The sequence below is a fragment of the Coturnix japonica genome, chromosome 4, assembly GCF_054131305.1.
Source record: "Coturnix japonica strain WE chromosome 4, WE-NBRP24, whole genome shotgun sequence".
NCBI classification, from domain to species: Eukaryota; Metazoa; Chordata; class Aves; order Galliformes; family Phasianidae; genus Coturnix; species Coturnix japonica.
This window is the reverse complement of record NC_140666.1, coordinates 51,266,565-51,286,926: the sequence shown is the minus strand read 5'-3', so window position 1 is coordinate 51,286,926 and position 20,362 is coordinate 51,266,565. Positions and strand designations below refer to the sequence as shown.

Genomic DNA, 20,362 nt, shown 5'->3' with positions numbered 1-20,362 from the left:
CTTTCACTGTCATTAATGAAGGAAACAAATGTAGAAGAGATTGTTTTCAGTCTCTGAGACAACACTTTAAGAAAAAAAGATCAATGTAGGATTTCAGCAGATCATAACATGCCATGTTTAAAGGAGGCATACTACCTGTGGCTTAGAGGACTTCAATACATGGCTGTGCAGCACAACCTATGTGGTCAGTTCTGGATTTACACAGAGGATTATTGAGTTTTTTCCCAACCTTCAGGACTGTTTGTAAAACCCACCTAACAATGCTTTGCAGCAGTGAGTAAGATAAAGTAAGCCCAGATGGCTTGGTGATTGTGTGATAATGATTCAAAACAACCTTGTGCTCTCAAAATTGCAGTAGTACATGCAGGAGCTTTGTCTGTCTGTAGAAATGTGATGCAGGATGCATTCCTGGATAAATGCTTGCCCTGTGGATATGCAGGGAGATGAATAAGGTCAAAAGTCTAACAAAACTCAGATGGTTCAGACCATTGCCGACGAGGTCCTCAAGTCAATTCAGAAATGGCGTGGCCAGGCCTACATCTGGCCTCTACACAGTCCCACATTAGAATAACTTCATTTTTTTCCCTTTGTAGCTGCAACTACAGAATCACAACATCATGACAGAAGAGATCACTAAGACTATCCAAGTCCAACCATCAAGCCATCCCCACCATGCCCACTACCTTCCTTCAGTGTCACATCAGGCCTTTTCTTGAACACCTCCAGGCACAGAATATTAGGCTCTGAGATCAAAACTCCCCAAACAGGCCAATGGGCAGAACACCTGATTTACCCCAATATTTATCAACCTCACTGCATAAAATACACGAGGGGAAATTTTGCTTCCCCATTAGTTTAGATATATTGCTCAGATGCAATATAACCTGAAGTGCATCTTGTCCGTGTGACACTTCAATCCTGTTTGTCAGCAAGAATCCCCAGTGAGAACAGGAAAACAGGTGAACAGCCCTGCTCGTGGTAATATGGTGCAACAAAAACCTGCCTCACATAGAAAATGGCTAAACTTCTCAGATTCATAAGAGAAACTGCTTTAATACTTTAAAATGTAGTGGTGAATTTAATGAAAGCACAAAGCAATTCATAGAACTAGTTATAAAATCCATCTGCACAGAATACAAAGCAGTAAGATTTTTCATAAACAATCCTGAAAAAGAAACATAAAACTATTTTGTGAAAATGAGAAAGTGTTATAATACCAATGTTTCTGATTAAATAAATTACTCAAAAAGACTACTCAATAACAAAGCAAAACTTAAAACTGGAAAACATGTCTGCAGTTATTAAATGGTAGGTAGTAAACCTGCACTCTATTTCATTCCTTTTACTGTTAAACAACTTTCTTCTTCTTACACTAAACTGAAACTCCAAGTGCAAAATTACTGCTTTTAAGTTGCAAGAATGCAACAATTTCAGATCAGAGCCCCGCCACCAATTTGTCCAGAATACATATTTTTAACTCTAATAACTCTGTGTTTTCAATTCTACTGATACAGAATATTTGCATTCTTCAAGGGGTTCCACAGCTGAAAAAGGAGGACCAATTTTAGAAGAGACTAAAGGGAACACATTTTGTTCCATTAAAATGAAAAAGAGGCAGAAAGTGTAACTTGGTCAGCACACACACAGCTTTATGAGCTTTCTTCTGTATTAAAGGTAGTCACTTCCTCCCTAAATGTCTCCTGCTTTAAGCCATTTTTTGAAGGAAACAGTAAACTTGAAACAGCTGCTCAGAATTTGCAGGGCAGTTCCTTTCTCTACTTCCTCCCTCCGCTATCATTCCACTTACCCAGCTGCATCCTATTCTCCTAATTTTGTTTTCTTCACCTCCTGATTTAACCATTGTCTCTCAACACTGCAAGCAAAGCACCTCCTGCATTATCGCCCAGATGAACAGCTTGCAAATACTGCAAGGCCAGTTTGGGATTAATTACAGCAAGTAAGTAATTCATTCATAGTTATAAGCTACATACCTAACCATGAGCCTGACAAAAGCTGGGAGAAAGGGGTTGATATGGCAACCCATCTTCTCTCCTGGCCCACACTAAGCACTGCCATGTGTGAAAAGCAATGGCTTTCCATCACGCAACACATGAGCCTGTGGGCTAGTACATGTGGCCAGCCTCATGGCTTAATTGTTCATGAGATATATTTACCCATGTGTTTCTAAAGGCAAGAAGCAGCTTTGAGATAAGTCATCTGATCGGGAAACACGTAAGAGAGGTTTTCAGAGACAATTTCTGGCCTTGCTCACAACCCTGAGTCTTTGTAATCAGCTGCAAGAGCACATCTGCAACCAAAGGAAGAATTCGTCTCATTGAGACTTAAGGTATTGAAGAAAATAAGGCTGAAAGCATAATGCAAGTTCATCTAGTCCTCCCCTCAATCCTTCCTGCAATCCTTCAGTCCTCCTCCCACCCCTTCCTATGAGTCACCTCCAACTAAACAAACCCTCTAAGATAGTTGCCTATTTTTTTTTTATTTTTTAAGCCAGCAGTAGTGAGTATTTCAGAACCTCTAGAAAACAACTATACCAAAGCAACATCACACTTGCTCTCCTCTCTTTCATATCTTACACAAATCCCTTGTAATGCAGGTTTGCGCAAAGGACACAGAGGCAGGCAGGCATTCCTTCCTGAAGACTTCAACTTCTCTGCATAGTCTCAGCATGAGCTCTGGGAAGCCAACCCCCAGCAAGGGGAAAGCAGGCGATTCAGCAGCATTCACTTCTCACAAACAAAGAAATTTGATCAGCCCCAGTAATTTCCTTAGGATAGATTGCAGGAGAAGCCTAGAGCAAAATTAACTGAATGTTCTGTCAAAGCCATTAGGCCTGGACTGAACTCAAAGAAAATTATGTTCACTGATGTCTTCATATTTACTTTAAAATGCAGTCATTCTGACAGGCTCATGAGGTAGAAGATCTCATTTTATGAAGGTCTTTAGGGACAAGAGGAACAGAAATATAACATGCTGCTGTCTCAGTCAGCAAAATGATCACAAAATTACTTTACAAGTGACTTTCAAAACCAAGAATCCAGTTATTTGGGGAAATTTCAGTCTCTTTAAAAGGCACAACGGTGCTTCAGGTTGACCAAAAAAGCAAACTCTATAAGCACGATTGGGACAATTTTCCTTACTCATAAAATAGTGTTTGTGCACACAAGCACCTTCATCTCCTTCAACTCCAGAAGCACAGCCTGCCCACCAGACAACTGCAGAGCATAGGCTTCATGTACAGCTTGAGCTTTTCTCTAGCGCAAGACAGTGCAGTATTTTAAGTCATTCGCAAAAGGTCCAGAAGGAGAGAGAGAGAGATCTAGATTTCTCCAACTTCCAATCCTCTGCTTTAATTCATTGCCTGTTTTACATCCAAGGCATGCAGCAGACCTGTCTGGGATGACATGGCAAAAAGGCAGAACAAGGAGAGACAAACTTTGATAACAGGAGGAAGCACTTCTCAGAGCTGGCTGTTACTGCCTGTAAAAGCACCTGGCCAGCAATGCCAGAAAGGGGTTTCAGAAAGGCTCATCTTCCCCACAGAGCCAGCACTCTTACTGAAGGTGTTTCTCCTACAGAAGGTGGGAAATATACAAGTTACTGACAAACACAAATAGGGGCTTACAGAAAACTCCTAGGAGTAGCTCACTTGGAAACTATCTCATCCTTCAGACGGTACAGTACAAATTGGAAAAATAACTTGATGCAGTAACAACAACTGGCTGTAATCACTGTATTCGCCACTCTTGAAATTACAAAAGTGCTCAAAAGCTTTGCTCGCAAGTGGCTGCTGCACCAAGGGATGAAGAAATGTGGGCTTTCTGAAGTGATTTCTAACACTGAAACTCACCATGAGCAGAGCTGGGGGACCCACAGCCAGACAGAGGAAATGGAAAACCCAGAAATAGTGGTTTTTTTTTTCTTTTTTTTTTTCTTTTCTAGGATGATTTGTTATCTATTCCCACTTTCAACATTCAAAATCCTGCCTTAAAAATAATCCACTTCCCTGCATGCATTGATTCATTTCTTAGCTTCTGCTCCCATCGCATTTTAATTTCATTTCCTATTCCCTACTTATTTCTGTTGGTATTTCTAAATAAATCCTTTGCTCTGCGTAGTCTCAAATGAAGAACAGAAGAAATCCCCCAAAACAGGCGCTTCAAGACTTCTGCCACACTTCATGGCATTAAACAAGAAATACCCACCTAGCAGTCAAAGCCATACAACACAGCTACCAATTGCCTTTACAAATCCCTGGGAAGGGCCATTTTTTTCCAGTCTGTTCACAGTATTTCTCCACCCCTTAACCCTCGGCATCTTTTAAAGGATGTTCTCCAGCTGAGGCCAGGAGCACAGAGATGGGCAGAAGTGATAGACTGGGAGCACTGCCTTGCCAGCAGAGCCAGGGCCGCTGTCGCAATGAAGCAGGGAATAGCTCGGAAGGAGCAAGAGCCAAGGTGTGGGCAGCAGAGACACTGCCAGGTTATCTTTGAGGCAAGAAAGAGCTATTTCTGCCAGCCTGCCACGAGCCCCAGCAAGCCCAGGAATGCACCACAGCTTTAAATCCCTTCCTGGGAATCCACAGCACGTGTGCTCAGAGCTACCCTGACATCACAGAGAGCCCAAATCAATTAGGGACTGAATAATTAGGCAAAAAAGCATCCTGTAAAATCAAAGGCATCTAATATCCAAAGCGCACGCAATGTTACAATAACTGCAATAACTGTAAAACCTGTCAGACGCAATATGAATAAATGAACGTTTCTGTTATTAACTGTGAAGTACTCCTTCAAACCAATAAAATCACCATAGCCTGAGATCCAGGGAAGAGGAAGGTGGTGTAAGAGATACACACTGATTACAAGGAAGAGGAATCCAGTCAAGCTGGTAGATACGTTATTTCGTGCAGGCAGATTGCTCTGAAAAAGCTATTATTTCTTGATGAAAGGGAGCAGATTATTGGACTGCACCAAGAAACCAGAAACAAATAAAAAGAAGAATACTAGCATGCTCACCATCCTCCCCCCAAAGTGGAATATATTCATTGGTAATTATATTTAAAAAAAAAAAAAATAAAATAAAATATATATATATATATATATATATATATACACATATACACACACACAAGCTTAGTGTGGTTTTCTACACAGAAATAAATTAACAATAAATTAGCAAATAAAAGGAAACCCAACACAAAACTTGTGGTCAGAACAATTTGTCTTTATAGTAACGAAGAGGGATAACAGATAACATTAACAGATAAATGTTGATTTTGGCAGCCTGTTGTTCACCCACAAGCAGTCACTTCTAATTTCTGATCACCATCAGCATTTAGAATTGACCACAAAGTGAAACTGCCTTAAGTTACCAGCAATAAGACCTGAGTACCAAACCTGACCATCAAAATTAAACGCTGATTTTCAACAAACACAAGACTCCATCAAGCGTTCCCTGCAAGGAAGCAGATTAAGAGCAGGTAAAGGCAAATTTGGGGTTATTATCTGGGACAGAGAATGGCATGCCTGTTTTAGTCGCACCCAGATTTTGCAAACACTCACATGCAATGCACGTTCCTGGAGCAGGACAGCACTACGTAAACTGAGAGGGCTAGACCCAAGGCTCACATTACAGATGTAGGTCAGGGATAAGAGTCACTGTGAGCTGAAGCCAAGAGTATGTCAAAGCTTTCTTCATCATGTACAGGCACTGAGGCACCCACCGCCACTCATCAGGTCCTATCAGTTCCCTAAGCACTGCATTGCGATGAATACTGAAGAATAATAGCAAATGCATCGAGCCTGGAGTTCAGGGTAGAGTTCAGGGCAGGCAGCAGGATGATACAGATGCTTTCTCCCTCCCTCCTGTCTCAAAGCCAAGCACCAGTTGCAGTGTCTCACACTGGGATCTGACTCTCCATACTGGCAGGGCTGCAAACATTAAGAGCTGCTGGATCATGAAATCTTCCAGCCTTCAGTGGAGTCAAACACAGGTAACTCCTCTCCAAATTGCAGAGCCTGCAAATATTTTAGGAACAGCTGCAGCCCTGTTAGACTGCTGGAGCTGCACCTATCCACAAAGCAATGCAGACAATGGAGCTCAATACAGGGTATACCTAAAGCTGAGGTCTTGCATGGACATTTATAAAGCTTCATGGGAAAATAAAACAACACCAAAACAAGTGTGAACCAAGAAGCGTGCCTTCATTACTGTGGCTTTTCTCTCTTCCAGTGAGGGGGTATTTTATCATCCATAATAAAACAGGGGCGAAGGGAGGCAGGGAGTAAAAGCAGCTTTGTGGTGCCAAATGTAACCCAAGTAACCCAGCTCTGACATGAAAAAATGTGATTTTTTCCAGAGTTCAGCTCTTTGCAGTGATTCACAACACTACTTTCTTCACAGCCAGCAGCAGGCAGCTCGCTCACCAGCTCTCACAAGCAAATTGGTTTGCTCCTTGGGGCAAAAGCAACTGCAGATTCTCTTTATAGAAATCCCCAGGACTCAGCTTTTAAGGATGATTTTCTGTACAGGAGCTCTTTATTATCTAAATAAACTTCAGGTGGCTACACATCCATTCTCACTCCAGCTACCTAACTCTATTTCCACCCACAGCCAGGATGGCACAACCAGCTGCACATGAGGCAAGCAAGCTTGGCAAACATGAGTTGTCACCCAGCACTTCATAGTTAGCGCTCCTGATTGTAGCTTGTGTCACTGCCAAGCTCTTCCTTTTAATAATGTATTTACCAGTTCACGCTGCAAAGATCCTCTCGCATGTAATTAAGCCCAGGGAGGTATCACAGGCACTAGGATGAAACTGATACAGTGCTATGTGAAGTCTAACGTGTAGGTTATACAGTTGATGGATGTATATAAATAAATACACGTATCTGCATATAACATCTTCATTCCTTTGTACACCCATGCCTTCTGAACGTATTATTAACAGCAGTGGATCTCTGAGCACCGCATACATAGTAACATTGTTGACGTAACATTTCACATGTTTATTCTCAACAGATATTTGTGACTAACGCTGTGGGACATTTCTTTTGTTTCTCTGTCAAGAAAATATTATTAAATGGAAATATCCCCTTTCTTGCAGGTGGCCTGCAGAGTTCGTGTTCTGTTCCAATATTAGTTACAAATTAATTTGGAAAAGATGGTTGGAAGGACAAGCTTCAATCATTTAATTAGAGTTCTGGTATAGTACAGTCCTTCGCTTGGAGTTTTCCTCTGTTCTGAGCTTTCTTACAGAGGAAGAACGGAATGAGCAGAGACTGCAAAATCTCACCGACTCCTAGACTTCACGTAAAGCCTGGTGAGCAGAATGTTTAATTCCTCTCAAATGTGAAAATGATCCTGAAGATAAACAAGTTGTTCTGCCCATTCTATTTCTTAAGAGTTTTCTGAAGAGAACTCCTTACACAGTTAATAGCATCAAAAGTTAACTGCCTAAAAATTAACTCCCTTATATTCATGCTGTTAATTACGCTGCAAAGAATAAAAATCATAATCCTTACTGTCACTTATCAAGACCATTGAAGTTGACTCACTGGTGTTGAAAGTTGAGCACTGGTTCCTGATTCAAAATACTATAATACAAATTTAACTGAAATGTCATCCATCATCCTAGACTTAACCTACAGCATCAAGCATCCTGATTTCAAAATGTGACAAAGATGTACCTGTGTGCACACAACATGGATGTGAAAGGTGTTCTGATACCAAGTCAGTGTTCCCAGCTTTTCCTCATAAATTCTCTTTTTGGTTTTATTGATAAAATAAAAGCTCTACACTATGCTCAGGTGATGACAAAGTGGCCCATAGCATTCCCACATACCCTTTCACCTCTCTGTAAGCAGTTATGTAGAATCAACCAGAATAGATCAAACGCCTACCTCATACCAACGGCGGAGCACCTCAGAGCTCACAATGCTGTTTTTCAGATTTCTGCCTTGATCCCAACCCTTCCACTTGGACTTAGATGGTGGGGTGAGGAACACAGGGCACCCCACATAACAAAGCAGTCCTCCTCTTCTTCCCAAATCTCAGCTGAACTGCGGTGGCTTTGCAGGGTAGCTCTAAGAGCTGGGCCTTGGCCACGAGCTCAGCGCCGCCCCACAGGGAGCTGCGGGCCGCACCAATACACCCACACTTGCTGCCAGGTATCGGGCATTGTGCTGTTTGTCTCCCATCCTTGTTCCATATTGCTTATTCTCAATAGTAGGGCTAGACCCACCCTGTTCTGGGCCCTGTCCTTCCCTAAATCACTAGGTGAGCCTGCACTATTAAAGCCTGTGGTGACGCCCACAACCCACCCACAACAGGCAGCAATCAACAAGGCCAGCAATGCTGCAGACCAGCCCAGGGACAGGACAGATGTCACGCTGGAATGCAAACCCAAAACACAGTCAAAAACTGCCTGGGAACAACACCCAGGCATGCACGGAAGACCACACTTAGGATCTAGGATTCCACTTGTACCATTAGGTTATCCTCAAACTGGTGCTCCCATAGGTTTGCTCTGAAGATAAACCAAGCTACAAGCAGAAAGAGAACCCCAGCTGAGCCACAGACACACACAAAGCGGAGGCATTAACCTAAAAGTTCAGTATAGGGTTATTCCATGTCCACTTCTGCCACTCTTACACTGTTAACCAAAATATTCCATTTGTTGGTCCACCTGATCCACATAGAAATACTATAAAAATAACACATGTGTAAAACAAGCAGGTCTCAGATTCGAAAGAGAGCCTGTAATAAAGGTTAGAAGTCTTCAGCTTAAAGCTGCTTCTTGTACCTTTTTAGTTATTACTGATATTTTCCATTTACTGGAAGTTCAATACTGGGATGCCTTTGCTTTCCCTTCAGAAGCCAATAGCAGCATGTTTAATGATTTATTATCATTTCAGAGACACATGGCTCACAAACCATAGCTGAAAATTCACTCTCCATTTCACCAAAGAGGCTAAACAAAGTTTGAAAGAAACCCTTCAGAATAAGGCTAGTTTCAGTAGCTTACACAGAGAGCTCCCATCTTTCAGTAGGTCAGTAAAATATTGTGGTCCTCATTGTGGTACAGATTCTGAGAACTATAATGCTACAAATACATAAAAGCTAGTGCGAGAAAAAAAAAAAAGAAGAATTTATGGCCTGTCATACTGCATGCAAGGAAGCAAAATAATAATAATAAAATATAATGAATAATGCTGGCAGTGCTGTCTTTAAGGATAAAAGCATTATTACTGATGGAGCTGAGCTCTGCCAGCTGTCAGACAAAGATGTGGAAGTTGTTCTTTGATTTGTATCGCTGCTACTCAGGCACTTAGAGCATTGGGCAGGGTTTTGGTAAGCACTGTAATAAACCCTAATTGAACCTAGATTGCAAAATACCTTTATCTAAAATTATTGTTAGCAGAACTAGGACTCAACAGGTATTTCTCTCTGCTATGTGGCACTAAGCGTAGGCAAACATCAGCTGCTCACAATGACCACTTTCCACTCCTGTAAAGAGTCATATGAAATACAGGCTAATAAATAAATACTGCCATGTAAACTGAAGACAGTGCTTTAAAACACAAAAATACATGGCTTGCTTGTGGGGCCATACAAAGCAAAACTTCCAACGTAACATTAATTAGGAACAATACAAGCCTCCTGGAAATATCAGGAAATCTTTCCTTCTCTGTGGACTGGAATTCAAGTCCCTTGAAGCGATCTATAAAGAAGGCATCTTATCTTTCTAAATAGCAGTGTATCCTCAGTCATGCTGTAAACCTGGAAGATAACATAACCACATACTGGGCATGTGCATCACCAAATGAGAACCACATCTAGTACCACGTCAAAGATGAAGATGGTTATACATGAGATGAGAAGCATGAACAGCCAGCCCTGTCTTTGACCATGCAGGAAATCACTGCTCCCGTCTGCCTTGCTTGCCCTTGCTTTCGGACAGCCTTTTCTACAGCACAAAATTGCATCAAACATCATCTTAGCAACCACCAGGGATGCCAATTACCTCACTGCCTTTCCCAGCAAAGCATCCCCATGCTTTCTCACTGGTGGAATTCCAGCAAGTAAAAAGGAATAGCTCAAAACTATCTTAAACCAACTTGTTGCTTTGCTAAGCAAATGTGAGTCAGAGCCCAGTGTTGCTAGAGACAAACTGAGATACCTCCTATGAAACTACTGCTTTCAGTGTATTATTTTTAGATTTCTAATTATACTGTTACCAAACATACCAGTAAGGCTGAACAGGTCCCTCCTTAAGAAAAAAAAATAAAATAGGAGTGGCAGCAAGTGAACAAACTGAGATGGATTCCATATGCCAAAAAAGTGACTACCGGCACCGGAGACCATAATGCACTGAAATCTGCAAGTCTGACAGAGCAGAAACACAGCAACAAGTTACACTAAAGAAAACACTGAGAAACACCAGTTTGATGCAACACTACCAGTCCACCTCCCTTCTCCTCCCCACCCACAGAAAGCTACCAGAGCACAGAAGACCTGAAAATTATTCCATAACCTCTCCATATATCCTGGGGCAGTGGCTGACATTTCCAAGCACCTAGTCAGCTGTCAGTAGGCAGACAGAATTGTTATAATAGACTGTCTATCAGCAGCTAAGTTGCATCATAAGCTGGTAATAATATCCTGGGATGGAGCCTTTTAATTTATTTTTAGTACTGCAACACCCAATAGTACGGAAAGAATACATCTACAAATGGGTTTTCTGGCTCACCCTTTCCTTCTCTAAAGGGTTGGCTGCTGCCATGAGGGTAGGGAGAACAAGTGACCATCTAGAACATGGCAGCTGCCTGAGATAAGTCAAATTTTTCATCATTATGAGGATGGATCCTCCCTTTATTATCACAATACAAAGTTGTGCCTACGGATCATCGTGGCCTAGATCTCTTACTACATGGTTATCTTTATATTGACCAAAATGAAGGAAAAACATTAAGTGCCACTCCATCATGAGTATGTAAAAAATTCACAAAAGTCACCACAGCACTCCCTCCTTAAGGACAGTCCTTTCAAACCCACACTATTTTTAAACAAATAATAATAATAAAAAGCTAATTCCACCTATGCTTTTGGAAAGTTGCAAAGCATGGAAGATTTCAGGCCTTCATATTCATAGCTGAAATTTGCTTCCTATAATAATAATACTAAAAATAATAATAATAGTAATAGTTATCATTGATAACAGTTATTAACTAAACAGAGAAAGTCATTAGGAAAAGGACATTCAAATTTAGCAACCATCCACCATCGGCAGAAAGGTAGCCTCCAGCGTGGTCTGAGCGTGTCTCCATTGCTCCTGCCTTTCCACATCAAAATCCCTTTGTATTTTACCTCCCATTTCTCAACCTCACCTTAGAAATACACGTGCTGCAATGCAGTCAGTTGGTACAAAAGTTTTTTCCTCCTACTAAAACACACATGCCAGCACTGTGCGACAGAGGCTGCTATTTACTAGTAATTGCCATTCTTTGCATTTACAGGACATTCCCACACCACAGGGCACTGATGCACTTTCCACAGATTAAAGCCTTGCCTATTTATAGTGCTCCGAGATGTGGAAGAAGGAAATCAAGTCACGTTTACAGTGATTCTTTCTGATATCTAAGAGCGTGCTTCAAGCCTTCCAGTGCTCCAAAAGTCCCAGTCCTGCAAAACTGAGTGTTTCTTTTGGAGTCCTGCCTACACAAAGGGCATTGTGCAACACAGTAAAGCACAGTCTGAGAGAGCTGATGTCTTAGCCTACAATGCCACTCCCCCAATGAGAGATCTTCTCACTATGCAGATCTCAGATAACACCAAGCCCTTGGCAGTGCTGCAAGTAGTGCCCCTAAATCCCATCTCTTCCCAGACCAAGTGACTGACCTCCTTCTAGAAGTACAGAGTATAAAAGCAGTTCCCACTTGACAGAAGAGACCTTCTTTGGGTCACCACCACTTATCTCTACCTGCTGCCCCTTAAGCAGAAGTGCATTTCCATCCTGTATGACACTTGTTCTTGCTTTACATCAATCACACTATAAAAATACATATGCAGACAAAAGTTGCACACTAAGAGTTTGTTCTCCTATCGGTAGAGTTTGATATCACAGTAATGTCAATAAGCTGCAAAGATGAGAGCAAGTGGTTACAGCTAACCAGCAACTGCCATCCTGTGCTGATGATGATCAGAAAGACCAAAACAGGCTTGGACCAGTGAGAATTTCTCTGCCTGCAGGAGGTGATTTTACCTTTCCAGATAGCACTTCACTTTAAAATAAGATGCTGCAGGTGTCACACACAATCATTGACTGTCAGAAATTACCACTCCACTGCAAAGGCTTAGAGGAACAACCTCTAGCTTAAACACAGATTCTGCTTCCAAATCTAAACAGATTTGGTGTTAGCTGAAAACAAGATGAAAAAGGCACAGTTTCCTATAACTAAGAAAACATCAGGACTTGAGCCACTGGAAAACCTACTAGTTTTCATCCTTCCCATTGTTTTGCGCCTATTCCTCTAGACCAGGTTTGTGTGTGCTTAATGTGCAGTCATGACAAAATCTTTTGTTTCAGCTCTGCTCTAAAACATTGCAATATCTTAGCAAGTAATTCCGCAAACAGGCTGGACTGAATGAGCAGCATAGCAAAATCTATTTCTCCCCACCTGCAGGGCAGAGTACAAGATCGCAGTATTTTTAAATGAGGAGACATATGAAAGGACTGAAGCTGTATCCTCATCTGCTGCTCTTCACATACAAGACAGACAGATGGGCAGATGACATTCAACTCATTTTACTTGGGCTCTGAAGCATGCATGTGTGCTACATCCTCCTTGTCTGCAGAGCAAGGCATAAATTACTGTTCTACCTCAGGTTTAAAGTTGACTGCTGCTCTTCACCTGCCTCAAACTGCTCCTGGGAAAACGCCTAAGGAAAATGGGAACCCCAAATAATGTTGGGTTATTCTATGCTTTTTTTTTCTTCCAGTGTTTGTACCACAATCATGCAGAACTTCAGGTCCAGCCATGCCAGCTGCAGGCATGCAACACAGCTGCAGATCAAGCCTGCCTCTCCACCCTGTCTTTAGAAATGTCCTCAGCTGTCATCAAATATAGGCATGACAACCAGACTGCCACAAAAAGCACATTTCTGGCAAAAAGTCAGAGGGGCGAGTCAGCTGGGTATTAGATCTGCAATGGAAATCAAAGAACTGCCAGCCCAGATCTCTGTCCACATCCGCTGTCCTCTCCCAAGGAGTCTGTGCTCAGCTGAAGATGCCATCGGTTCATGCCTGGCTCCCATCCCAACTATCTGGGCAACGGAGGCTGAAATACCATTAATGGATTAGCAGAGATAAGCAGGATTGGGAAACTGGTTCTCTGCTCTGAATGGCAGGTGTTGTAAGGAAAAACAGAAACACTGAATGCGCTTTAACAGCAACAGGAAGCATCTCGAGAGGACTGGCACAGGAAATCTGCCAAGCTTTTCTGTTAAGAGATTTCATCTTATTTCTTGAGGGGTCTATTTTAAGACAATTTCAGTGACCTTATTTAACAGAGATTATGCTGTGTTTCAATTAATTTTTACAGCAGTCTAATTAATATTTTGGTGTCTGCTGAAAAGCATGCTGAGCTGCATAAAACGCACCCGTGCAGCAAGATGACAAGTGCTGTTATTGAGGCGGAAGGAAGAGGACGAGAGCCCTCAAGCCTTACTGCTAGGGCAAGCAGCACCCCATCCTATGATAACTCCTGGCCAACACACAGGAAAGGTCAGCATTCCTCCCCATATAGCCGAGCCACAATTATCAGGGCGGGAATGTTTTCACCCACTGACAAATTTGCCTCTGCGCTCCCAATGCAAGCAGAGAATGTTCCCAACGCTTGCTCCAATAGCTGAAACCTGGGAGGTGAATCAGCCCAACCATAGTTGTTTATACACATGTAATTTGTGTTAGTGCCACTTTTGGTTTTTTATTTATTCCCTCCCCCCCCCCCCACTGCATTCAGAGCACTGAACTTATCTCAACCAGAAAAATTAATTCATTGGCACGTTGATCCCCTCCTAAGTAAATAACTGTCAAATACCTACATAGTCTTCTTTGTCAAAAACTTGGGGTCAAGAGAAATGCACTAATCAGTTCCACTTTTTTAAGAATTTAAGCTCATAAAACAAAACCCCTCAAAGATTCTGAACAATGTGAGAGCAAGTAACTTACAGCCTTGGAATTTCAGACAACTGCAACTGCTGAGCACTGCCACAAACGCAACTTTTAATCATCTAAACCTTTCGCAGGAGATTATGGCTCTACCAGTGGGATGCTGCACAAGTAAGTACCACCAGTGGCCTTGGTAGAAACTGCCTCAAACATTTCTTCCTGAGTCTGTAACAAATCCTAAATCAGAAGGAAGCAAAGGGAGGTCATAAAGTGGAGAAGAGCAAAGTAACCTCCTTCATTTTTTATTTCTTCTCCTAGCTGAGAAAGACTGACTTCAACGATCAAGGAGGCAGGAAGCAGCAGCCCACGAAGGGCTGCTTGCTGCAACATTTTCAACTCCCTTCTTGGTATAACAAAGCAAGCATGCTGATGTTACAGCACAGAGCACAGTCTCCCCCATGAAACGAACTGTGGGTCAGCTCAATACTGTGCAAGGGTTGCATTTTCTGAACAGTTCTGTAGTTCAGAAAAATAAATAAATAAATTTTAAAAACCCTGATAGCACACAGGAAATTGCAAGTTCTTTTCCAAAACAGCCTTATCATGGATACCATTAACAACAAATGATATATGACAAACTTCACATAACTCACATCTGTGGCAAGCTTAACGATGTTGACACCAGGCTGGAAGCATTCCAGCTGAGGTATCTCCTTCCCTAAGCCATTCACAGTGCTACATGATGTACAGAGAAAAATAAATAAATAAGAGGTACTTCCAGTGCTATTTCTCCAAAGCAGCTCAAAAGCCTCTTCTCTTTCAAGCCAGCACAGCAACAACTTCAGGGTCTCTCCACACAAAGGTGCAGCCACTGAACATGTCTTGGGTTTCAGGGTACAGCCTTCCTTATAACTGAGATGGAATGAAAACTCAAGCATTCAGAACATTTCAATGAGAATTTACGTTCACTACAAGCTCTAGTTTTATTTCCTTCCTTGCTCTGAAACCAATTATATATGCTTTTGATAGACAAAAAATGGTTTGAATCTCTGAATAAAGCAAATGGGGAAAAAAAAAGTTTAGTTGAATGCAAAGAATCTACCTTCAGATGTAAAGCTTCTGTCATACACTTACAGGAACCAGTTGGTTCCTCGGCATTATTTTTAATCAGCAATACTGAATATGTCTTAAAGCTCAAGTTCAGACTGAGGAAGTAACCTCAGCAGATGGAGCAAAGATCTCTGGCCAGTTCAGCACATTGTATATGGCTCACTTGTTCCTACTGAAAAAGGTTTTATAACACTTGACAGAATTATGGAAAAGCAGAAGGACTTACAAATACATAGAACAAGTATACTAGTATGAGCAAGTATGCACAAAAAGTGAGCACAGGTGAAAAAAAAAACAACTGTAAAAGCTATGTACAAATGGAAAGAGCCAGCACAGAGCACATCTTCCCTACCTGGAGAGGGTCTGAACACCTGCAAAGAGCTAGCAGCAGCTATAAACAGGCTGGCTTCTCTTCCTGAAGTGAGCTTCGCAACTTGTTTCCAAAATGTCTGCATCCTCAGTCAACTCTTAAAAAACAGAAAAAGAGAAAGAAGAGTGCACACTGAATTCACTTTTCCTGGATGGATGGACTTTTTCTAAGCCTCCCACTTTTCCTCTTAAAAGAGAGCTGGTGTACAGTCAGCTGATAGCTATTCTGACAGCTGAAGCCAAAAGAGAACTAACAAGGTAGTACTTATGGCAAGACCTAAATCCTCAGAGCATTAATGGCTGTGCCGCCTGCTTAAAAATGGATTTAAAAGAGGGATGAGAAAAGGAATGCAAGAAGAAAAGGGGAAAGCGAAAAAGAGGGCAACATTGGCCCTAAGCCTGCAGTTATTGATCCTGCCACAAGGAAGAAACAAATGCCAAATCTATGTATTTTCATTGCTCCTCAGCAAAACGATCTACTATGCAGTTGCTTTCCCATGTTTCAGTGGCCTTTTAGAGCACGTCAGGAAGGAACAGCCTTGAGAGCCAGTGTATGCACAAGGCTCTTCTACCATACTGCAGTTTCCACTTAAAAAGGCCAACATCGCCTTACAATTCACTAAACATATTTACTTGCACACTGTCTACATATGTTGTACTTAGATGTCACAGCAGATTACTTGCTAATTACACTAGGAAAAACCCAAGTAATTACCACAGCCTCTTTCTTCTGGTTCAGAAGAGGTTGGAGTCAGGCATTTACATGACAAATAATCCCACCTCCAACTTGCTGTGGCAGCTTCAAGCAGAAAGAACTCCTTGCCTTCGGATGCATGTCATTAAGTAATCCATTTATTTTATTTTTCAAACACAGTAAAAACTGGAGTTGCACCAGAATACAAACACTGGAAAAAAACTCTTACAGATTCAGTCTGTTCATGCCAACAGAGCAAAATCAAATTCTTTCCAAACGTTTTATCTGATATTTTAGGCTGATAAAAACTTCTTTTCTGCTACTGAATGAAGGAAATCGTATTACCAGAGCTGATATTCATCAGAAATATTTTGAACTGAATATGTGAATTGCTTTTAACTGAATTTAAATCGATAACTACACTACTGTGGTTAGTTTTATTGAATTGTACATTGGAATAATATCATTTCAATTATGTTATGATGATAGTATTACACTCCACTACATGCTGTATTTATTCAGCTGGAAGGTGAGATGTACTGCTTCTTCATTTGAAGAATCAGACTCACCATAGTTTTAAATGCAATTTTATTGAACGATCACTCAGGGTTTATACCACTGTATACGTGGATACACATTTCCTTGAAAGGTCAACACCTTGAACAGTCTCAGTCTTGGATATCGCTGCTTCTTCCTCTCAGAAATAAAGTACTGGGTGGGGGAGTGTTCAAAATGAGATTTTAAAAAGAAGAATAGGTAGCTCCTGATAGAGAAATTAAACCAAATTATCTTGAGCAAAGAGATTAATTTGCTCTGGCTGACATGTCACACAGTTTGTGCCACACCTCTACTCTTACCACGGAGGCCCACAGCAGTGCTGGGATGACAAGCCAGCCCTCCCTGCTTCTGGAAAAACAGAACCACATTTGGAATTTATAAGAGAATCACCTTTGAGATTAATTTAAATCCCAATCCACTCCCCTTGCAAGCATATAAGTAACATAAAAACACACACCCAAACAGTGTATATTAAGCACATGTTGTCACTGCGCCTAAAATTACTAGTGGTTGCTTCTGCAGATGGGATTTTGGATGCAAGGGTGGGTGTGTTTTGGGGTTGTTGGTTATACACACAAGCATTAATTATTCATGCAAAAAGATATCTACATCTTTATCACTTCTCCCTAGCGGAAATACAAGAGGGGAGCAGACTGTCGTCTACTATAAACATCTGAAAACTTTATTGCTTCCTAAAATTCAGCTTTAAAATGAGAAGAAAAAAAACAAACACATGTATTAAAACTTTAAGTCTCAGCTCTCTCTGAAAATATTTTTACTCTTAAAACATCAGCTTCACATGCAGAAGTTTTGCCTTTTTTCCTGTTTGCCTCCCATAATATTCAAAAGACCAAAACCACTAAGATAGTGTGGGAACTCTTAGTAAAACATCCTGAGACACACTTGCCAGTAATTAATTACAGAGTACTGGGCAAAGGGAATCAGAAGTGCTAACCCTATTCCTATAGGTACAATAGGAAAACCAAAACCCAAATCATAATCCGTGCACTGGGAACAGGATGCTGCCCTCCTGTCCAGCCCTGAAAAGCACTGCAAACTCATTTCCCTATTATTAACATTATGATCATTACCACAGATGTGCTTACTGAAAAGCTCTCTTTTTTTCCTGTAAGAACCAGAACCACAAACCCTAAATCTCAGTTCCTGAACTGTCAGTAGTCAAGTAGCTTTTTTTCTTTTTTTTTCTTTGGTCTACCAAAAGCCAAACTGTTGAGTTTGACTAATAGTCACCAAAACAACCATTGGCTTCAATTACCTAGCAGCATCATAAAGGACTATTTTTTCTTAAATAGAGTTTTGCCACAACAACCAATCATTGACTTTTAGATACAACATCAGTCAATTATGCTTTCTCTCCAATCACTTGAACAATGCAGATTTTTCATCAGCATCAGAGGTAAAGCATCCCTCCAAAAGACATTCTTATTTTGTTTCTTCATGTATCTGGGTCCATCTGCAAATCTGACCTGTGATAAATGCACTGCCCTGTTCCTCTTCTCTTGTGTCTTTATACTCTTCCTATGTATTTCTCTATTTGAGAGCTATCAGGAGGACCCAGAGAGCCATACAAGCCCAGTCCAGGTGAACCCTGACTTCTGCTAACAAAGGCATCAAGTCATTGCTCTTTGGTTCTTTAATTTTGTCTGAAATGGGTTTGTAAACACCCCAGATGTCCCATGCTTAAGCTGGGTCTCTCCTATTCACAACACACCACTCCCAGAAACATCCATACTCGCTTGTGCGTGCTGCTACAACCTAGCCAAGAAACTATTACCATTTCAATTTAAGAGCATCAGTGTGTGACAATTAGATATATTAAATTCTGTTAGGCCAACAAAACTTATGATTTAACTAGTAGAACACATACCAATAATTTATATGTAATTTGTCTATCAGCAATTAATCCACTAGACTTCATGCACTGATCATAATGCTTGTGGGTTTCGCTTTTCCATAAAAACATTACAGATATGCAGTAAAGCGCCAAGTTACAACACTACCTATAATTTCATTCCCCTTGCTGCCAAGTTGAGCTTGGGTCTTTTGCTATGCGTACAAATGCTAATTACAACTCAACACTAATGCTAATCCTGACATCTGCTAATTAAAAGATCACATCTTTTGCAGAGTCAGCAGTGCTATTCAAATGAAAACATTAATCAGTTTAAAATTAAAGAAAAAAAATCAATCAACAAAGCAGGAATTTTAGTCCTTGGTTCAAGTAATATCAAAGTGCAAACTGGGAGTACTCAAGAGCAAGTGTCAGTACATTGTCCAAGCATATCTGATCCTCAGTTAAAAGGGAATTTTTAAACACTATGTGGTTTCTCTATTCTCAGTAATTGTCTGCTTTCCCTCTTGCTCCTTCTTTAATCCTCATTTCCCTATAATCATAGCACCCCTGACGTCCAAGCCAAACTCAACCCTAACCAACAGCTCAGAGTACACTCAACTACACAACCTGCTTCTAAACAGCTAGCATGTCCCACTTACCCTCAGTGGGATTACTCTGCTCTACAGTAGCACATGCATGTATGGGTTGAGGACCCTCCTGAGTAATTACAACCTCACCATTCTTTTCCATCAGTCACTTCTTGTACAAGACAGCCCTGATGTGCTTCCAAATTTAGCACATACAACAGACAGGGAAGAAAAAGCAGAATGCAAAAGCCACTTTTTGCATTGTAACTGAGGGGTCCTTTCTTCAGAAACTACAAACAGACCATGAAAGTTAAATATTCATACTATAAACAAAACCATCAAACAGCCTAATAGGTAACTCAGAGCTGTTTCAGCCAAGAAACTCATTCCTTCTTCTAGCAGCTTCCTTAGCACTGGGAAATCATGGTGCAGATGCTCATGAAGTAGCTCTTTATATGCAAGGACCCTTTCAGGCCTTAAAATTTCCAATTTCTGGAAAGATGTCTTCAGTTCCAAAGGAAATGAGGACATAATCACTGGAAATTTTGAGAAGATGACTTCAGCTTGTTTTAGTGGAGAAACAGCCCCACAGCCTCCAAAACTAAAATCCAAAACATAATCATCCCAGCAGAATGAAAAAGCCCAGCAGCAACAGCAGCTTAAAACCCAGCACTGGGTCAGCAGCAAAATTCAGCTTTTTGCTTGTTTAGCATTCTGTTGCTTAAAAATTTGTTTTAAAATGCCCTATGTTTACTGTTTTGCTGTAGCATAACATTGGGGGGGGGGGGGGGGGGAGGGGAAGGGGGAGAGCTCTTTGTATTTGTTATTCCACTTATTAATAAGGAAACTGCAAAATGTGCTTACTGCCTTTTGAACAATGCTAATATTGAAATGCTTCTTTTACATACGGTGCCAAGGTTTCTCTCCTTCACCTTCTCAGCCATATCCCCTGCAATTGTCATCTCGCACTTCAAAATTTCCTCTCTGGAGGAGTCTCATAC

The 20,362-nt window shown here is 41.2% G+C and overlaps 1 protein-coding gene across 41 annotated transcripts in view; it reads right to left on the bottom strand.

Moving 5' to 3' along the window:
* Positions 1-20,362, bottom strand: part of ADGRL3 (adhesion G protein-coupled receptor L3) — a 475,677-nt gene that overhangs the window by 434,863 nt on the left and 20,452 nt on the right. For 4 of the 41 annotated variants that reach the window (XM_085545165.1, XM_085545173.1, XM_085545186.1 and 1 more), the window contains exon 2: positions 15,651-15,765. The exons of the other annotated variants lie outside the window; for them this stretch is intronic. The gene's annotated coding sequence lies outside the window, so the exon portion shown is untranslated. The remainder of the gene's footprint in view (positions 1-15,650; positions 15,766-20,362) is intronic. 41 annotated transcript variants of the gene reach the window in all.